The sequence below is a fragment of the Rousettus aegyptiacus genome, unplaced genomic scaffold, assembly GCF_014176215.1.
Source record: "Rousettus aegyptiacus isolate mRouAeg1 unplaced genomic scaffold, mRouAeg1.p scaffold_m13_p_1, whole genome shotgun sequence".
Lineage (NCBI taxonomy): Eukaryota > Metazoa > Chordata > Mammalia > Chiroptera > Pteropodidae > Rousettus > Rousettus aegyptiacus.
The window spans coordinates 14592005-14612201 of NW_023416284.1; the positions used below are offsets into that span (position 1 = coordinate 14592005).

The following is a 20197-nucleotide window of genomic DNA, read 5'->3' on the forward strand; positions in this document are numbered from 1 at the left end:
AATGGAGAACATTTTGGCACAATAGCACACAAGCAGACATTACACTATCCTTCATTATATATCATGTAGCATCTGGAAGATTTCACTTTATTTTTGAGACACTGAGCACTAAAAAGGCAAATAATACATAGTTTTGACCTTGGAGATCTTGAAAAGGTGCCAGGGATCCCTCCCAGCCCGCACTTTGGGAACTATCCTTTGCTCTATCAGACTCAACTCGGAAATGGGGGCCACATTTCAAAATGCCTCTCGCATGTAGTACTTTGCCAAACAGATAACAGGGACACAAGTCCTGTTTAATTATTTTTGCATCAATCAGCACCCAAAGCAATTGAATTATTCAACAAGGATGGTGATAGTTGTGCTCTCTAATAGAGCTATTATTTTTCTACGTTGGCTAATATATGTCAGACATTGCTGGAAATTCAGTGATGAAAATCATGGAGGTTATGTTTCTATAGAAAATAAGCAAGTAAACACTGAAGTAATTGCAGATTTATAATATGAGACAACGATGTGATAGGTTTGGGTTAAAAAAATTTTTTTTTTTTAAACAGAGGATTGCATACTGTTGACCCCAAGAAAGAATATACCTGCCCTGTGATCATAGAGTCTAGCAGCAATTGCTGGCAGTAGCCTCTCACACACACTGCATATCAGGGAACAACCGCAGCCTGTGCTGGCAAATCTGCACTGCATTCTTGCCTGCTGAGCTGACCCTATAAAGAAGTTCCTGGAATCATCTTTCAGCCAATGAGCTGAGACCTACCTGTCCAATTGGAGCTGCACAACTATATCCTAATTTGCATCTTTGCTGACCAATCCATAACCACCATTTAGGATGCTGGAAGCTGACCAATCAAGATAATGTTATTTGGACCAACCTAACTGTGCAAATTTGGATCCTCCATTTGCATAAAAATGAACCAAGGCTGGTACTTTAAAAAAAGTGGCCACCCCTTCATCTCAGGGTAGCGCACTTTCGGTTTCCTAACTGTTTATCTGAATGAAGTTTCGTCTTTTACCCCATCCCAGACTGGGATTCCTGTTGGCATTAGATTGGTAGCAAGAACATTTTGCCGGCAGTAGGAAGGCCTTGCCAAGTAAGTATCTTCCCTTTCTCCCTACCAAGTTAAGCACTTTTTAGTGGCTAGAAAACAGACTCCTGTAAATTACCTTAAATAATGAAGGAAATTTACAGTCTGATGAAACTTCAGCCACTGCAGCTTAATATGGATTAAGGTTTAGAACAGAGCCTGATGCATAGTAAGTGCCCTATAAAAGTTAATAGAATTAGCTACATAATTTGTGGGGCCCAGTGTAAAATGAAAATGTTCAAAAAGTATTAAGATGACAATAGTGGAGCACCAAGCTAAGTTCAGGGTCATTTGAGTATGGGGTCCTGTGTAATTGTTCAGGTGGCACAACCACGAATGTTACATTCCCTGAATGTTAGCAATTATTACTATTACTCATAATGCCTTGAAAAATAATAGTAGCAAGTGAGGTATTAATATTTACTCTCTGGAATTGCTTTTCGTCTCATACACTTTGATCTTTTGTGGCTTAGGATTCCAGGCCCTTGAAAAAGATGATTTTGGGAAAAGTAGAGAAAGTAAGCACCTTTCAGTCAGCTGGGACTTGAGCTGGGCAGTTTACTGAACTATAAATCTGCTGCTGGTGGTGATGGGCGAGGGGAGGAAGATACACCAAGAAATTTTGGAAGTATAAGTATACCTTGCTTTATTGCACTTCGGTTTATTGTACTTCACAGATGTTGTGTTTTCTACAAGTTGAAGGCAAGACCCTCTACCAGCAAAACGATTGTGACTCACTTTACTGTGACCCTTGCTTTATTGTCATGATCTGGAACTGAATCTGCAATATCTCTGAGGTATGTCTGCGAAAAACTCCCTCACAAAAATGCTGCCGAGTGCGGCTAAGAGCATTATATTTCACTCTCTAATTCTATTTCACTTTTTTTGAAGGACAAATGTTAACCTCTGAAAATGGTCTGTTGGCACAGCACCTCTTAAAGAAATTGTTTTATTGGGACTTACGTCAGAAAACCACTTTCATTGGGTACTGTTCTCAGATTTGCTCAAATAGGACCCACATACAAAATATATAACGATGAATTTCCTTGATCCTGAAACAGCTCTTTCTTGATTTGAGGGCGAGGGCACAGACAGCTGCTTACTGGAGTAGGACTCGCAGGGCCAGATTCTGTGTGCTAAAGCCATGGGATTATGAGCAGAACCAAAACTTTCAGTCAATACTTCAAGATCAATTTTACTGTCACAACTGTTTAATTCAGACAATTGTCACGCATGGTGCCAAGCATTGTCTCCATGGGCAAACAATCAGTTAGCAGCATGTTCTTTAAAGTTGTTTAATAAGACATGACTGGTGTTTCCTATTCACCCTCTCAATTTAATGAATAGGCACCAAGACAAGTTCCCCTGACTGAAGAGGGCTCAGTGTCCCCTTTTAGACATTCTTTGCATGTGGGTTGGAAACTCTGGGGCACACACATATATTTATGTACAGGCTATGTACAGGCTCTTCTTTTAAACTTTGGCTTCCACTAGTTTTGCTGTGTGGATGAATTCACTACTAATGCACACAGTCGTTCATCATATTCCTTAAATAATCTGTTCTAGCCCACAGGTTGCTACCTTGAATCTGCTTATGGTAAAATTACTTGTTATATCTTAGTCTCATTTGAATGTCTTAAAGTAACATTTACCCCAGTTAGAAACATCTTGTGTTTATTATTAAAGTTTTGGAAATAAAACTTTGTAAAGAAAACAAGCATCAACTGTGATCTTTCCACTTAGTACTAATACTAGTACTATTAAGACTTTTATGTATTTCTATGCATTTATACAGTTGTTAAAATTGGATTCATACTGTATATACTGTCTTACAATGTGTTTTTCCCACCAAACATTTTATCAAGAATATCCTCCCTGGCTATTAACTAGTTTTAATAAATATCCTTTTTAATAGCTGCTGTATTAATTATAAATTGGGTTCAATTGCAAGTAGCAAAAAGCTGAAATAATAATCTTGATTATGATAGCTAATACTTATTGAGCAGTTAAATGCCAGGTACTTTTCTCACCAAAGAACAAGAGAAATGACTCAAGAAATAGTAGAATGTTACAGCTTTAGAGGTCATTCTGCTCATGATTTTAGTTATTTCTCAAAAAGTCACACATATTAACTCATTTAATCCTCACACCAAACCTATGAGCTAGGTTACTGTTACTCTCTTTTCATTTAATAGATGTGGAAACAGGTGTGTGGAATGGTCGAAACATACTAGGAATTTCACTTTTTTACTCAGGAATCCAGGGAGTCCAGGACTGGTATGGCAGCTTCAGCACATCCAGGCTCCTCCTTCTTTCATTCTTCTCCATTAGCCACAGTGCTGGCTTCTGTACTCAAATTGTCTCATGGTCACAAAATGGCTGCCGGAGCTGCAGGCATCATGTCTGCGGCCCAGGGGAAAAGAAAGGGTAGGACAAAGTTTGAAAAGCATATGCTGGCTGAGTCACTACCCATCCCCCCACACCCAGAGAACAGTTGTTAGGCCTGATCTAGCAATTTCTGCTTATATTTTGTTGGTCAGAACTGAGTCTCATAGCCAACAGTATTGTGAAAGGAGGGCCTACCACTATTACTCTCAATAAAACCAGAGTTCTACTTGTAAGGAAGAAGAGGAAAAGGAAGGGTTTTGTGGATACATCAAAAGGGTACATTGTATTACATGATTGTAGCATAATTGGTTTATGTAGAAATGGTGATGACGATGATGATAAAAGCTAACACCCAGTGAGAACTAACTACATGCCAGTTACTGTGCTAATCATTTTATCTGCAATATCTCATTTAATCTTCACTGCTATGAGGTAGGTACTATAACTCTTTCCACTGTACAGATGAAGAAACTGAGACTTTTCATATATTATATGGCTTTGTGATAATATATAAGGCTTAGGGAATAAAAAAAAAACCAGTTCCTGTGTCTTCAAGGAAATATTAAGTCAGTAAAGTCACAGTATTTGTAAAATTGAACTTAAAGGTTAGTTTTATATAGTTCATAATTCACTCATCTTAATTTTAACTAGTTTAGTTTTATATCACCCATGTCAAGTACTATCCAACTCCAGAAAGAAACGAGGCCAAATACAAAACACTGTTGTCAGCTTGCTTAAAAGTTTTTACTTATTTTATGAGTGTCACTGAGCCTATAGTCAGAGACCGTTTGAAATAACAGCAGCAAACACAATAAACACACACAGTCAACTTGACTGGATCATGGGGTGTCCGATATTTAGTCAAACATTATTCTGGGTATGTCTGTGAAGGTGTTTTTGGGTGAGATTAACATTTGAATTGGTAGACTGAGTAAAGCCGATGATTATCCTTCCTAATGTGGGTTGCTTCCATCCAATTAATAGAACAAAGAGGCTGGTAAGAGGAATCTTCACCTGCCTGATTGATTAAGCTGAGACATTGGTATTTTCCTGCTCTCGACCCAGAGCTTACACCATTGGCTCTATTAGGTCTCCAGCTTGCCGACTGCAGAGTTTTGGACTTCTCAGCCTCTGTGATCACATAGCCAATTCCTTAAGTCCATTTATATGAATGGATGAATCAATCAATCAATCAGACACAGACACACAGACACACAGACACACACACACACACACACACATCCTATTGGTTCTATTTCTCTGGAAAACCCTGACATATATGGCTGTACTACAATTTGTTTATCCACTCACTTCTTATGGGACATTTGGGTTGTTTGGGTTTGGGCCATTACGAATGAAACTTCTGTGAACATTTGTGCACAAGTCTTTTCGTGAATGTATGTTTTCAGTTCTCGTAAGTAAATAGAAGTGGAATTGCTAGGTCATATGGTATAGGTCCCCCGGGAAGCAGATGCCAAGATGGAGTGAGAGATGCAAGAGATTTGTGAAATATAAAAGAGAAATGGAGCAAGAGAAGGCAGGGAGGGCCTTCAGATCAGACCCGACACTGTAGAGGCAGAGGGGGAAGGAAGGAAAATTGGTTAGGTAGAACCTCATATTTTGGTAAGAAGGTTTCACCAGCTCAATGGGAAGCCTTGGTATAAAGACGCCCCATTGAGGAGTCCTATGTTGCGTAGAAATGGCCAGGCCCTAGTACGTCCACCACACTCAGTCTTTGGTTGGATCTTCCTAGGAAGAACATTGCCTCAGCTCAGTGCTGCAATGGATCCTGAAGGCACTGCCGCTGAGACTGTAAGCTAACTACCTAGCTTGTGGCAGTTCACTCTTGAAAGGAGATCTAAGCAGCACACTTCCATGGTGGCCAAAGTCCATGCCTTGCTCATGCAGATCCCATTCTTATATTATTAGGGAGCAGCTCTTTCATGGGTCCTGTGGGTCACTCTTAGTAAAGGGAAAACTCAGAAGAGGGCAGCTATGGGGATGAACCACAGCTCCTGTAGCTGCAGGTGGTCTTGGGCCACAGCTGGTACTCATCCTTTCCCTCCTCCACTATCTGCACTCACGCAGTCACTTATTATTATTTTTTTTCCACAGTTACTTTTAAATCTTGATGGCTTACCCCATGGTGGTCTGAGTCCCTGGTCACCATGCACTTCTCAGGTCAGGATTGTAGCAGTTGCCAATTCATAGTACAGTTGTCAATGGATACCAAGAAGAACTTAACTAGGTCACCTGGGTTCCACATACCTTTCTTCCAACCCCCATAATATAACCATAACCATACCTTTTCCTGCTGGCAGGGTCCATTGTGATCAGTCATGAGGAATCATAACAGGGGTTCAGCATTAATCTTTGTATCCAGCAGGTTGGCAGCAGTTAATCTGACTGTGGTAAGTGGGGATCTAGTCAGGAGTCAGAAAACTACAGTGTCCTGGGCCAAATTGGACTTATAGCCGTTTGTTTTTTTTTTATGGCCCACGTACTAAGCATGGGTTTTACATTATTAAAGCTTTGAAAAAAAATCAAAAGAAGATTAATATTTATTTACTTGTTTATTACCTGACTCCCTCTGCTGAATGTCAATTTCTTAGAAGAAGAGACTTTGTTTAATTCATGCCAGGACAGTCTCACCCACAAAAGTAGGTAGTACAATTTTAATATATGGAACACAAGGATGACTTAATTCAGTCTTGGTTAAGAAAGGAGGTAACATCTAGGAAATCTAGAGGTTTTCTCAGCCTGGGTCAGCCATCCTCAATTCTGGATATTGCCTTAAAGAAAACTTGCGATTTTTATGGATTTTTACAGATGAAAACGTATACTTTTTAAAACTATGTTTATTTGATTGCTAATGAAAATAAGTGTTTTTCTCATATTTATTGGTCATTTCTATTTCTTCTTTTGTCCATTTTCTTATTGAGATATAAATGTTGTTCTCAGAATTTTGAAGAGTTCTTTATATGGTAAGGATACCTCTATTCCAGTTATTTTCATGGCAAATATATTCTTAGTTTGTAGCTTGCTTTCAAATCTTGTGTAGGGTGATTTTTAAAGACAGCTTTATTGAAGTATAATTTATATACCATAAAATATGCCCATAGTAAGTGTACAAGTCAAAGATTTTTAGTATATTTAAAAATAAAATTCAGTAAAACAGTACCATTACAAATTATCTCTCTCTATATAAAGCATATAAATATATAGTAATATTATAGAATTATACAAGGTGTTTTAAAATAAATGTATCTTTCACTGTATGTAACTATAATTTTTAAATTATTTTTTAAGGCTCACACTATTGTAGAGATTAAAAATGCCAGTAAACAAGTTGCTTAACATTCTTTTTGGAACTGTATTCCTTAACTGCTATTTACGTTCATGTCTGGAGCACGAGAGGAAGCACACAGCTACGGGGAAAAATGACATTAGATTTTTTTTCATGTGGAGAGGGCTTAGGCATGAAAAGCAGAGATGCAGAGATTTGTTTAGTTTTTTTTTTTTTTTTTTTTTTTTTTTTTTTTTTTTGCTGCTGTACTCGCTGACTGTGTGACTTGGTTAGAGTCTGCTGGCATGTGGGAGGATCAGGTGACTTGGAGCCCTTGGTGAGAAGTTGAAGCTGTTACCCAATCCTGATCCAGGGCAAGATGACCTCTTTTTTTTAGGACTGCCCTATGTTTTGACTTTCCTTCCTCTCTTGGCTCTGTATGCACTGCGTCCCAGTTTAGAGCATCTTTGTTTTTCCCTTTTCCTTTCTTTAAGTCTGACTCTTTCTAGAATCCTCATTGTTTAGTGTTTACTATTGGAAAGGAAACACTTCTGGATCATTCGTACTTTTAATAGAATTTCAGCCCCAGTCCGTGCCTTGATGATCAAAATGTAATCTCCTTGGGTCATAATCCTTACAGCCATCTCATTCCTCTCCTGGGAGTATCTCCCCTCTCCCCATCCTGCCAGATCCTCAAGACAGAAAGTCTTTGCCTTTGCCTTCTGTGCTTTCACTTTCTGAAGTAGGTGTTATTATCCTTATTTTCAATGGAAGAAACTAAGGCTAAGAGAGGAGAAGGGATTTCCCCAAGACCCATTGGTTAAAACTGCATAGAGATTTGTTGATTTTTCCCCCCTGCTTGTTCAGAAATTTCCCACTTTACGTGTCTCAGTGAGAGGTAGAGCCTACTTTACAGTATAGATGCCGTAGAGCCCGATGCTTGTTTTCCCAGCCTCCCTTGGAGCTAAGGTATGGACTGTGATCTAGGCTTCACCAATCACACACTTCTTTTCCAGACTTAACTGACAGGTCTGGAGCCACAGTGAGTTAAGGACAACAGAGAATGCTCCCTGGTGGTTGAAGTGGTCGCAAGAGTTGTATAGAGCTTAGTTGAGGCCAGAGAGAGTAATAAACTTAAAAAGTCAGAGAATGCAAATAATTAAATGCTCATCGCTATAGGAATTGCTGTTCTCGAGTATTCTAAAATGGTTCCAAGACATCACTCCTCTGACAGATGACAACACCGAGGCCCACAGAGAGGTAAGTGCATCTCTAGTGAGTGACGTCAGGTGAAAATTGGTGAGAACTGACTTTCTTTCCAGCATATTCATGCTGTGTCACTGCTGTTTCCAGTTAACGAATGTTCTAATCACTAGCTTTCATTCACCAATGTCAAAAGAGTGTCAAGCTGTAGGAGGATTATGGAGCGTAAGGAAGGTGCTGTCGATGAACAGTAGCATGGAAAGAGGATGAACTTCGGAGTCAGAGCAAGTTTTGAATCCCCATCTCAGCCACTTTTGAGCTATAGCTATGAACCCTGGGCAGGCTATGTTGTCTCCCTGAGCCTCAACTTTCTCATCCAAAGATAAAGATAATACTTTATACCCCATATGGTGCCATAAGGATTAAATGTAGTAATATATGTAAAGTGTCCTGCACATAGTAGGTAATCAATAACGTATGAATGCTATTGTCCTCATTTCATGTCCATGACTGAGTTAACCAGTAAAAGAATACTTTTGCTCAGTATCAGATATTAATGTTTCATCTCTGCTAGAGACCCAAGACCAGGAAACAATGGATATTGAGAAAATAAAAGGTAAAACTTTAGATATTTACACACTCGAAGAGCATAATCAGGGCTGCTACGTATGGATGTTCGGGTCGCACCACCCGACACAGAGATGTAGTTTACACAGGTTATAATGCGAATGGTGCCCTCTGGATTTGTTTAGTGTACAACTGGAGCAGCCATGCCTGGTGCCCCTGAGGATAGTATATGATTTATAGTCTTCAATGAATAATTGGAGGTTTCGTAATAAGGAGAGCAGAAAGCAGTAAAAGATGTCTTTGGATTTTATGGTGGAGGGACCTGTGGAGATTATATAGTTTTTATTTTTATTTTTATTTTTTAGAAATTAAGTATCCACTTGTACAAATAAATGTATACTATATTTAAAAGGCAGTAACACTCTTCTCATTCTTATTTCTTCTTTCTCTTATAATGTGCAGCTGCCGGTAGAAAGATCTCTCTAAGATTGCTCCAAAGCCCATGGGAGTGAATATTCCAGTAGACTTGGGCTCTGTTGATGGGGGCCAGGTCACATGGGAGCAACACTGGCACCAGGCCTGGTCACCTCTGTACCACTGGTCAGTGGTCTGGTTGGTGGTGGCCAGGTAAAGAGCAAAGCACAGGTGTCCACTCGGGAGGCAGCTCAGCACCAGGACAAGTCCCAGCAGGAAGACAATCCTTGGGAAGGTCAGGAACAGGTATTGAATAAGAAAGATGGTGTCAATAACCTGGAAGTGTCCAAGGTCATTAATGTAAGTCTCTAGGCACAAGTTCAACCACACCACCAACCAGACCAGAAACACAGTGCTCACAATGGTCATGGTGGCAGCTGAGGCCGTTGACATCAGGAAGTAGAGGAGGAAGTATTTGGCATTCCAGGCCCCAATGTAGTTGTTCACCCAAACACAGTGATGGTCGAAATGGCGCACACACCAGTCACACACATGCCAGTGTCTGGATCGCATCGCTTTCCTTAAGTCACAAGCAGAGCTCCTCGCATTCTTTGAGAACATCACTTCGCTGAATTTATAAACTTGAAGAAACAATAATCCGTTTGCTTTTGTTATGGTACCAGGGCCGGTTACACAACTTAGGTTGTGAAAAAACAGATTAACTATCAGCAGCAGATAGGGCAAGAAGAAGGTAATACAAGGAGAACTCCAGCTCCCAACGGTAGCCAGATATTTCTCAGGTGTATTTAGCATAAACCATCCCTTATAAAACAAGGTGTAGGATAGTGAACAAGGTCGTGAAGCATGTCCTCTGAAGGCATTCTGGCGTATACAGGAAAATACCTGTGCGCCTCCCCTGACTGGACCTTTCAGGTAATGGGTTTTCGAGCCGATAGAGATCATAACACCAGCACTTGGCACCAAAGCCAGGGAGAACAAGAGGAGAACCAGAAAGTCCATCCTGGAGGAGGGTTTAGAGGGTCCCCAGCCTATGTATGTCTCTTGTTTGGATAATAGGTGGCCAGCAGCTCTGGCATTCTGCCCCCCAACATTCAAATGGCATCTCCTCTTGTGCAGCATTGTGCACTGGGCACAACAGGGGACACTCACAGCTGCAGGAGACACGGTTCCTCCAGGAGGCTGGATCTGGCTCCAGCCGCCAGCCTGAGACCATATAGTTTAACTTCCTCATTTTTTGGATGACGAACCTGGGATCCAGAGAGGAAAAGGGACATGCTTCATCCAGGGCGGAACTGCGACAAGAACCATGTCTCTCCGTTCTTTGCTAATGGCCCTTTGTGTTTCTGAACAATTTTCTTTGTTGGTAGGAGTTAGCATTCTGAACAACATCATAAAACCTCCACAGGGAAGGACGATTTATGACTGTTTTGCTTCTCTTATCTGTGTCAGGAACAGGCTCAGAATGGCTAAGCAAAATTTTGTTTAGTTCTGGATCTATGCACTTCAGTGTTTTTCACTTTTTCTCAGGGCAGATACTTCCTGTTGAGCAACACCCGCTTGAATACATTTTGTTTGCTTCTGTCTTCGACCTGATATTAGCTGGCAAGCCATGAGGTTTACTAATACCCTCAACCAGGTTGCTAGCTTGGCAGTAATCTGAGAACAGTGTCTCTGGTGGCCAACTGAACTCCTTTGAAGGTTGCTATGGAGAATTGAGGAACTACTTCAAACTGTAATTCAGAATCAAACAAGCAGAGAGAGTCTTAGTGGGGCCTAAGGGAGGCTGCAGGAAGCTAATATTGGAAAGTAAGTGCCTTGAGCTCCAAATTAATAGCCAGCCTTGCTTTGCCAATTCATTTCCCCTACCCTCTGCAGCCGGGTATCAGCTAGTAAATGGATATGTGGGAGGCAGTTTGCCACTAGGTGCTGTGGGGGAGCCAGGAAGGCTACTTGGTCTCTATCAGTGGCACAGACTAGAGGAGTTCAGAGTAGAGAGAGTCCTGAGGTGTCTTTGGGAGAGGGCTGTGTGGAGGAATTGAACCTGAACCATGCCTTGAAAATTGGATAGTCGTAGAGCAGAGGAGGCAGAAAAGAAAAAAAAGATGGGGAATGCATTTTGGGTGGAGAAATGATTAGCTCAAAGGCTCAAAGGGAGAAATATAAAAGATGTGTTTGTGAAATAAAATATGGGTCGACCTAATTTGAGTAGTGAGAAGTTATGAGAGGAACTTAGGTCTAGCTTGGTAGGTCCTTAAACTCTGAGCTATGGGATTTTGACTTTACTCTGAAGATAATAGAGAGCTAGGAAAGGTTTATAAACAAGAACAATATAAGAAGAAGGCAGTGTTGGTAATAAACTTCAATTTAGTCTCTGAGTTATAAAATATTCAGATGGCATTGTGATTGGGCTAATAGAGGATTTAACATCACCCAGAGATGAATACAGAGATGGATTTTATATTTGACTTTTTTTTTTTTTTTCTGGCGAGGGGAGAGAATGAGTCCCTGTGGGAAGGATTATTGCATATTCTTAGGAAGGAAACATGAAGTTGTCATAGTTATTGTATGAAAGTTAAATATGGGTAGAAGAATGAGAATGGGTGCCAAGTAACCGAAGATATAGATTGTGATAGTCACGTGCCTGGGCTCTCAGCCCTTATCCACCTTTCTGTGCTCTGCTATGTATCACAGAAGGACACATTAGGTTTTCTAGGCTCACTGCTAGGATGTTCCCTCATAAACCCCCCCCACAATTCAGGTTCTGGTCATCTCCTTGCAGGCTCAGAAATGACTTTTTTTGTTGTTGTTGAGCCCACACTGAAATCAAACACATTCAACAACAGAGTGTCCCAATAAAATGCTTACACTTTTCAAATGTTAATGATGTAAAATGTAAACCATCATTTTAAACAATGAATTACTGATGGTGGGCATTCGTGGTTTTAAGGTAACTAAAGTATCTCAACAATGTCGAGTGTTCCAATCCATGAACATGGTACATCTCTTCATTTAATTAGGTGAGAGCATCCTGCGAGCTCTTTGACCTCCTCGACTACGGTGATGTTTACCTCTGCTCCGCCTAGAGTACCCACCAACCACTATGGTCACACCCTGGACCTTGCATGACCTTGAACTCCCACATTTCTTACATCTTGAAATCAGATATCTCACCATGACCACACCCTCCCGTCCTCCCACATTTTCTCACCCAGTTGTTCCTACTACACTTGTTCTTCAAATTTGTTGAAATGGCCAGTCCTCTGGCCCTTCTGCTGTCTCCTTTTCTATTTGTTCGCTGTCTCTGTTCTAAGTTCCTTTCCTACCCAGTAAAGACAGAACGCCTTCCCCACCTCTTTGCCAGTCTCCCCTCTTTTTCCCCAATGGTCCTATGTCCTACCTGGATACTATTGGTATTTGTGCCATAACAGGGTCCTGGGCTCTCTCAGCTGGGTCTTCAGTGTTGCCTGGCGATCTTTCTGTAATTTCCTAATCAGCTTTCTCTTTCATACTTTAAACTCTCTTCATTCTCCCCAAATGTCCTACCCATTGAATAGAGGGGAATGTTGAACTTTTGACGTGTTAATCACTTAACGTCTCGCCAACCCACATCTATGCAGCAGAGGCTGTCAGAGCTCTGCCCCTGTCCCCTTGGACTCCTTCACTGTCCGGGGCACACCAGCTCCCCATGTGCTTTCACTCCCCACGGCCAGCACCTCTGTTTCTGTCTGAGGACTGCTCTTAGGCTGCCTTCGTGGAGAACCAGAAGTGGCTGGAGATTTACCTCCCCCCTCCCCGCAACGGGCAGCTCTTAACCTATGACTGATGGGTTTGGGAGCCTAAATACCCCAGCAACCTTGCCCTGGGATTGCGATAACTCAGAGGCGTGAGAGCTCCCCTGCGGGGCGAGCCCATGTCAAGCTGCCCTTCCTGTGCTTTGCTGTCATTGCATTTTTGCTCAGCCCTCTCCCTTCCTGCCCTCTCATCCCGCTTCCCTTCAGGTTATTTCTAGGAATGCTTCCTAATGGATCACTGCACAGGAAGCGTCATCCCAGGGTCTGCTTCTGAGGAACTCAGTCTCAGGCAATGTGTGCCCAGGTTTCCTCCTTTTCACAAGAGAAGAGGTGCTTTTCCTTCAGTATGTCCCCCAGATACTAGTCTTCTCTTTCCTTTGCTGTTCTCCTTTATATTGACTCAGTCTTCCTAGGAAAGCTTGATCTAATCCCATGGTTTAATTTATCATCTGTATTAGTTTCCTAAGGTCGTTGTAACAAAACACCACTGGCCAGGTGACTCACAGTTCTGGAGGCTAGAAGTCTAAGATCAAGGTGTCCCTTGGTTTGGTTCCCACTGAGGGTGGTGAGGGGAAAATCTGTTCCTCCCCTCTCTCCTAGCTTCTGGTGGTTTCTTGCCAATCTCTCTATTCCTTGACTCATGGATCTCTGCCTTCATCTTCATATGGTGCTCTCTGTGTTTGTGTGTCTGTGTCCAAATTCCCCCTTTTTATAGGGAAATCAGTCACACCGAATTAGGGCCCACACTAATGATCTCCTTTTAAATTGATTTCCTCTGCAAAGACCCTATCTCCAAATAAGGACGCATTCTGAGGCGCTGGAGGTTAGGACACCAACAGATGAATGTTGCAGGGATGCAGCTCAACCTATAACACCATCTCTGTGCTCCCTAACCCAGGTTGCCCCCACCCCACACTATAGAGTCATCGTATCCTGGATTGCTCCACAAAACAATCCTCATGCCCCCTATGGACCTTGTAGTAGAGAGTTCATATTTTTTGGCTTCTTGGCACTTTTTGTTCTGTTTGGGGAATGTCCACTCTCACGAGCTCCCTTTCTTCAAGATGAAACCCACAGAGGTGTTTCCCAGTCACTTTTATGGTCAGGCTTCAAGTCTGTGAGTTATTCTGTTCCCACGAGACTCACCCACATGAGATTTTGATTCATAAGGAAACAATTTGAGGAAGCTGGCATTTTTCTGGTCAGGGTGATGGCAGAGGTGGCTGGCTTTTAGTAGTGCGGTAGTTGCAAGTTGACTTGAGTTCTTGACGCAGGAGTGATAGCTTTACTGGTACAGTGGTGGTTGTAGTCAAATGGAGGTACCAGTCAGAGTACAAAGGATGGCATTCGCGTGTTGTGGTGGAGGTGGTGGCTGAGCAGGCCAGGTTTTTGGTTTTCGATATTTTTCTTGGAAGTTTAATCTTGAGCCAGTTTCTTTAGGTTCACAGAGATTCGGTGGGCTATTGATATCATTTTAAGAATTCTATTTTTTGCTTAATCAGCCGAAATTAGCTTCTGTTGCTTACAATTAGGAACCCTGATGCATACATATTTTCGTATTTTAAGGTGGTTTCTGGAAATAACAGACTCTAAATTGTAGAATTGGACTCGAGGAGGTAGGATGGTAGTTACTGAGGTCCTACCACTGCGGGCTGGAAAAGCTGGGGAGTGGGGTGTCCTTATTATACAGTGGCATTTAAACAGTCTGTTTCCTGCTATAAATCAACACAGAGTCATGCCAATCAAACCTAGAGGAAACGGTAGAAAAAATTTAGAAGGTTGCTGTGGACTGGCGAGTCCTGCCCTTTTAGCAAAGTTCTCCAAAAGAGAGTCAGGCCTTTCGAAAGGATTTTCTATATGAATTACCTAAGGGAGTAAGTCTATCAGCAGAGAGGATGTTAAAGCCGGTTCCTTCCCTACTCCAGCCTTCCTACACCTAAGATTTTAGACTGTCTCAAGACAGAAATCTTTAAATTAAGTGAGAAGAGGATTAGCACAATACAGAGGTAAAAAAAAAAAAAAAAGCTCTGTAAGGGACACAAAACTTTACCTCTATGCCTTTAGGGTCTCCGGCTGGGCTTGAAAATTAGATGGACAGGAAATATTAACAGGAGAAAAGCATACAGATATTTATACGGACATGGGAGCCCCCATAGGAAAATGAACACCCTCAAATGAGATAGGCCCAAATGCTTATATGCAGGTTGAATAATGACAGGCAATTGTGGAAAAGTAACTAAAATACATGGGGAAACTAAAGAAAGAAGAGTTATTTTGACAAGGTCTGTTTGTACAGGTTTCTCCTTGCCTTGACCCTCATCTCTGGTGATAAGAATGTTTCTTTCTTTCTGGTATGGGAGGAAGTCTTTCCCATGGGGGTTTTATCTCCTGCTTTTAGGAAGAAATGGGGGAGGAGGGTCAGAGTGTACTTCTTGTAACTACTGTTTTTCAAGTATCTTTAGCTTAGCATAATCCTTATACCAAAGTGGCATATTTTGGGGTGGCACATTCTGCCACTCTTCAGCAATATCTGGACAAGATATTTGACAGGGTTATTCATGGAACTGAGGCAAATAGAGGAAGGCTGCTAAGATCTTGAAACTTTGGATTGTCAAAGAACCCCCAGGGCTGTTCAGCACAGCCTGTGTAGTCCTGAAGGCAGCTGATACGCATCCAACATGGAACTCATCACCTTCTCCCTGAAATCTGCTTCTCTTCCTGAGTTCCCTACTCAGTTTGTCTGACCACCATCTGCTCAAAATCACTGTGTAACCCTTGACTTCTAGCCTTTATCTGTCCCTCATCCAAAGACATAATCAACTCCTAAGTCTTACTGATTAAATTTCTTAAATCTCTCCCTATTATGGAGTTGAATTGTGTCCTCCCAAAATATATGTTGAAGTCCTAACCCCTAGAACATCAGAATGTGACTTTATTTGGAAATAAGGTCATTGCTGACAAAATTAGTTAAGATGAAATCTTGCCGGAGTGGGGGTGGGGTGTCCTTAATCCAAAAAGACCGGTGTCCTTGTAATGTGAACAGACAGACACACAGGGAGAACACCATGTGACAGCAGAGGCAGAGATGAGAGTGATGGCATTGGCAACCAAGGAGCACCAAAAGTTGATGGCCACCACCAGAAGCTAGGGGGAAGGAAAGAAGATTCTACCTAGAGTCCCAGAGGGTGCATGGCCCTGCCAAGACCTCGAGTTTGGACTTCTAGCTTCCAAAACTGAGAAAACACATTTCCGTTATGTAAGACACCAAGGTTGTGGGACTTCGTTATGGCAGCCTCGGGAGACCAACACATGCTCCACCCCGGGTCACAAGACTCTCATTTTGCCACAAGAGCCTCTGAGCTGATTTCCCAGCTTCCAGTGTTGCTTCCTTTCCATTCGTTCCTCATGCAACAGCCTAAAGGAGCTTTCTAAAACTCCCTCGTTTACACGTTTCAATGGCTTGCCAGTATTCTGAAGATGAATCCTTAACTCCCTCACCTGATACACACGGCCCTCTGTGCCTTTCCATCGACTTGTACCATGCTTTCCAGCCACTCTCTGGAAATGACTGACTTCCCTTGGTTCCACTGTCTTTGACGTCCGGACTTTAATCCCCATTAGACATCCCTTTTCCCAAAAAGCCAATTGACTCTCTCGACTCTCTCCACATTGATAGTGCCCCTGCTGTATGCTCTCTTAAAGCCTGGTTCTTACCCCATCGGTACATGAATCCCATGCATTACGATGCGCGCCTGCTTGTCTGTCTGCCTCCTCAGTCTGCAGGTTCCATAGGGGCAGGGCCTGGGCTTCTTCAGCATGATAATGTCAGCGACCAATAGTAACTGCTCCATTTCAGGTGCTCAATCCATTGCAATGAAGGGAACAGAGGGCTGACTGCTTTTATCATCTTTCCCTTGGGTTTCAGATTTTAGATTTGGAAAGATTTTAACTATCAAACACAATTTATTTATTAAGTTAACCTACTTGGGCTTATCAGGGGAATTCATGCATGGTTTTCTTTTTTTAATATTGAAAACTGCTTGAAGAATTTCCAAGCTGTTTTCTTTTTGGGAAATAACTCAAGACATAGAGATCCTGGTTTTTGAATCTAGTCAGTCTCCCTACATTTAATCGATAAGGAACCTGAGGGGCAAAGAGTTGAAATGACTTGCCTAAGGTTTACAGTGAATTAGTAATTACACCAGGCTAAAGCTCAAGTTTTCTGGCTTCTAGCCAGGATTCCTTCTGTTCTTTCACAATATCTAAGCCAGTATGTGTTGGTGCACTGTTTTAACAACAGGCTCTCTAGGGGAGAAAAGTCTTGATTTATAGCATTTATTGGTTTCCATGGTGTAAATACTTTTCGGGATACCTATGTGAAGTCACTGAACCAAGTCATGAAGAGTTGGTTTAAGCAGGATCCAAATTCCATGCTTTCTGCTTTCTTAAGGGTTTATGGTGCTAGAGAATCCAGCCATTCAGAAAGTGGCTGTTGTCAGGACATGCTAAGTTCTGGCAATGAAATGATGCAAAAGACTATAAATAAAAAGAAAGGATCTCAAAGGAATGACCTGCTGAAAAATGACAGGATGGAAAACTCATGTGAATAGAATGTGCTGTTCATTGTCATGTGTTAGAAACAAAAGCCCGTGATAACCTCTGCAAAGATGAGTTAATAAACCAGAAATAAAAGTCCCTGAAGCAGGGCCACCTCCTCTTTGTAGCTTTTCTGATTTATCTGAGACATAAATAATTCCTTTTTCCTTAGTAGTTCCCACATATTTATACTCAGTTGCTTTTTTATTTTTAGAATTGCCCAGAGACTATATCTAACCTTCCTATCTTGGCAGAGAGGCCTTTTACCAAGTGAGTTTCCGAAGAAGGTGGCTTGAGACAGCTAGAGCACAGGCTTTGGGGCTTGATCAACTCTGAGTTCAACTTCTGCCCTACTACTTAAAGCTGTGAGGTCTCAGGCTGCTGTCCTGACCTCTTGGCCTCAGTTTCTTCATTCCCAGATTTCTCCCTTGTAAGACCGACACAAAGATGAAACCACACAAGACATGTCAGGTGCCTACCACGCCACCTCGTATGTGGGAAGGATGCGAGAAATGCCTCTTCTCTCCTTTTATAGGTCAAATAATTTTTTTGCCCATTCAAATTCTCTTTACATTGTTGAAGACTTTGTTTTCCTATGAATGAGTTAGTTCATATACTCAGTCTCCTAATACATATTTAGAGACAGGAAAATGCCTATGTGGACTGAATCTCTGATTCCCCTGTTTGTGACATTTAGTGGTTTTGCGAAACTGGGACACGAGTAAGTTCTTGGGCTTAGAGGTCAGGGAGGCAAGGTAAGATCCTCTGAAAGTTGTTCTTAAATGTGGAAATGTGGACCAAAGTGCTAAAGAAAGGCTTTAACTGTAAATGACACTAGTGCCCCCCCCTCCCCACTGAGGGCTGGACACTTAACCCACAGCCTTAACCGGCTTCTTTAACTCCTACATTAACCCCATGTTAACCCCTGCTTTGCTGATGAGAATGCAGATGTTTAGAGAAGTCCCTATAATGTTCCCTGTGCACCTACTATGCGCTAGGCACTGCTCAAGGCATTGGAGATAGAGCATGGACAAAACGGACAAAAAAAAAAAAAACCCTGCCCTCATGGAGCTGACATTTGAGGAAAGAGGGAAGAAATAAAAATGGAGTCACTATAGTGAAGCTGATACGAAATCAGAGTGGGTTAAAAACAAGGGAAATGATTTTTTTTTTTTTTTTTTTTTTTTACTTTAACTCGCTCGGCAACCTAAACCTTTGAACTTTTCAGTTGTATGTCAATGCCTGGAGATACATAAATCCTATAGAGAACCCTTTGAAGAACTTAGGAAAGAATGTCCGTGTGTCTAGACCCCCAGACATCTGGAAGATCGCCATCCCAGACCAAATCAGAAAGTAAAAATGCAGGACTGAGTCTTCTCAAAAACGTGCTTTTTACTACCAACTTTTTTCTTCAGAACAAGCTGGGAATTGCCTGATAGTGTTTCCCAAGTTGCAATTCACTAGCTTAAGACCTTTGAATAAAACGTCGTCATTTTTTTTTTTTTTTTTTTTTTTTTTTTTTAGCAAAGCCTGGTTTAATGCTTGGTTGACATCTTAACAATAAATCGGTAAAATATATTGTGTGTTAGGTGGTGCTAAGTGCCATGGAGAACAATAAAGCAGAGCTGGAGATTGGGGTGGGGGATGCAGAGGCTGTGACTTGATCTAAGGTGATCAGGGAAGTTCTCAAGGAGAAGGTGACCTCTGTGCGAAGACCTGGAGGAGGGGAGGGTCATGTGATTAACCAGTTCCGAAACTTGCCTGAGGTTACAAAGAAATGACTGTAGACATTGGAATCCCTGTTTGTCAGGCTCTAAAGACAGAGCTGGGGTTTCATCGGGCCTCTTTTCCAAGAAGCTGTACTGCTGTCCCCAAGCAGGGTGTGTGTGTGTGTGTGTGTGTGTGTGTGTGTGTGTGTGTGTGTGTGTGTACTACGTGCGTATGAGAGAATGTGTTACATGTCCCTGGGCTGATCCTGTTGGGACCGAAGCTTCCCTAGTGACACCTTCCAGGGGCTGAGGCCTCACACTGTTGATTTTCATGAAAACTTGGCAGCTTTCTGGTTGCCCCGCCCTGAACTCTGTACCACATTCCGATGGCTTTATTTGTGTGCCTTGGAGCCCTGCCAGGAACTGGGCCTGGGACAGGTTGCCATGGTGATCTCCCACTCTTTCCAGATAGAAACCACTCAAGGATGTTGCCTTTGGGCCTGAAATAGTTCAGGCTTGCCTTCAGCCAGCAGCAGGATGACCTTTGGCATGGTGAGCTGCGCTATGAAACCTAATCATTCTCTCAGGTCTTGAACCCGCATAAACTGGACCCTGGGTGAGAGACTGCTGGGGAGCCTGCCCCAGGGCACCCAGATTTAGGATGGGGGTTGGCATTCCCCGAGATAGTGCCTTCTTTCAGTTGTTACAATCCAGTTACATTCAGAGCCTGTCTCTGAGAGCCAGGCTGACACAGAACAGTATTTGAAAGCTCAGTTTCACTGAGGTATAATTTGCATGCAGTGAAATGTACCTATTTTAAGTATACAGTGTATACACGTGGGTAATGACTGCTGAGACCAAGAAATAACACTCTTCCATCAGCCCCCAAAGTTTCTTCCCGTTGCTTTGCAGTTATCCCCTGCCCCAGCCCTGGCCCCAAGCAACTGCCAATCTGCTGTCTGTCACCACAGATTCATTATGCCTTTTCTAGAAGTTCACGTAAACAGAACCACCTAGCATGTACACTTTTGTGGCAAACTTCTTTTGGTCAGCATATTTTTTGAGCTTCGTCTGTGTGGTTGCTTGTATCCGTAGTTCATTCCTTTTTATAGCTGGTTCCATTGT

General features: G+C 42.1%; 1 long non-coding RNA gene and 1 pseudogene across 2 annotated transcripts in view; one reads left to right on the forward strand and one right to left on the reverse strand.

The window, feature by feature from the left end:
* The window catches only part of LOC107501030, a 59632-nt gene that overhangs the window by 821 nt on the left and 38614 nt on the right, over positions 1-20197 (forward strand). For both annotated transcript variants that reach the window (XR_004953764.1, XR_004953766.1), the window contains exons 2-3: positions 558-1103; positions 1775-1894. This is a non-coding gene — a long non-coding RNA (uncharacterized LOC107501030). The remainder of the gene's footprint in view (positions 1-557; positions 1104-1774; positions 1895-20197) is intronic.
* Positions 8874-10246, reverse strand: LOC107501024 (annotated as a pseudogene).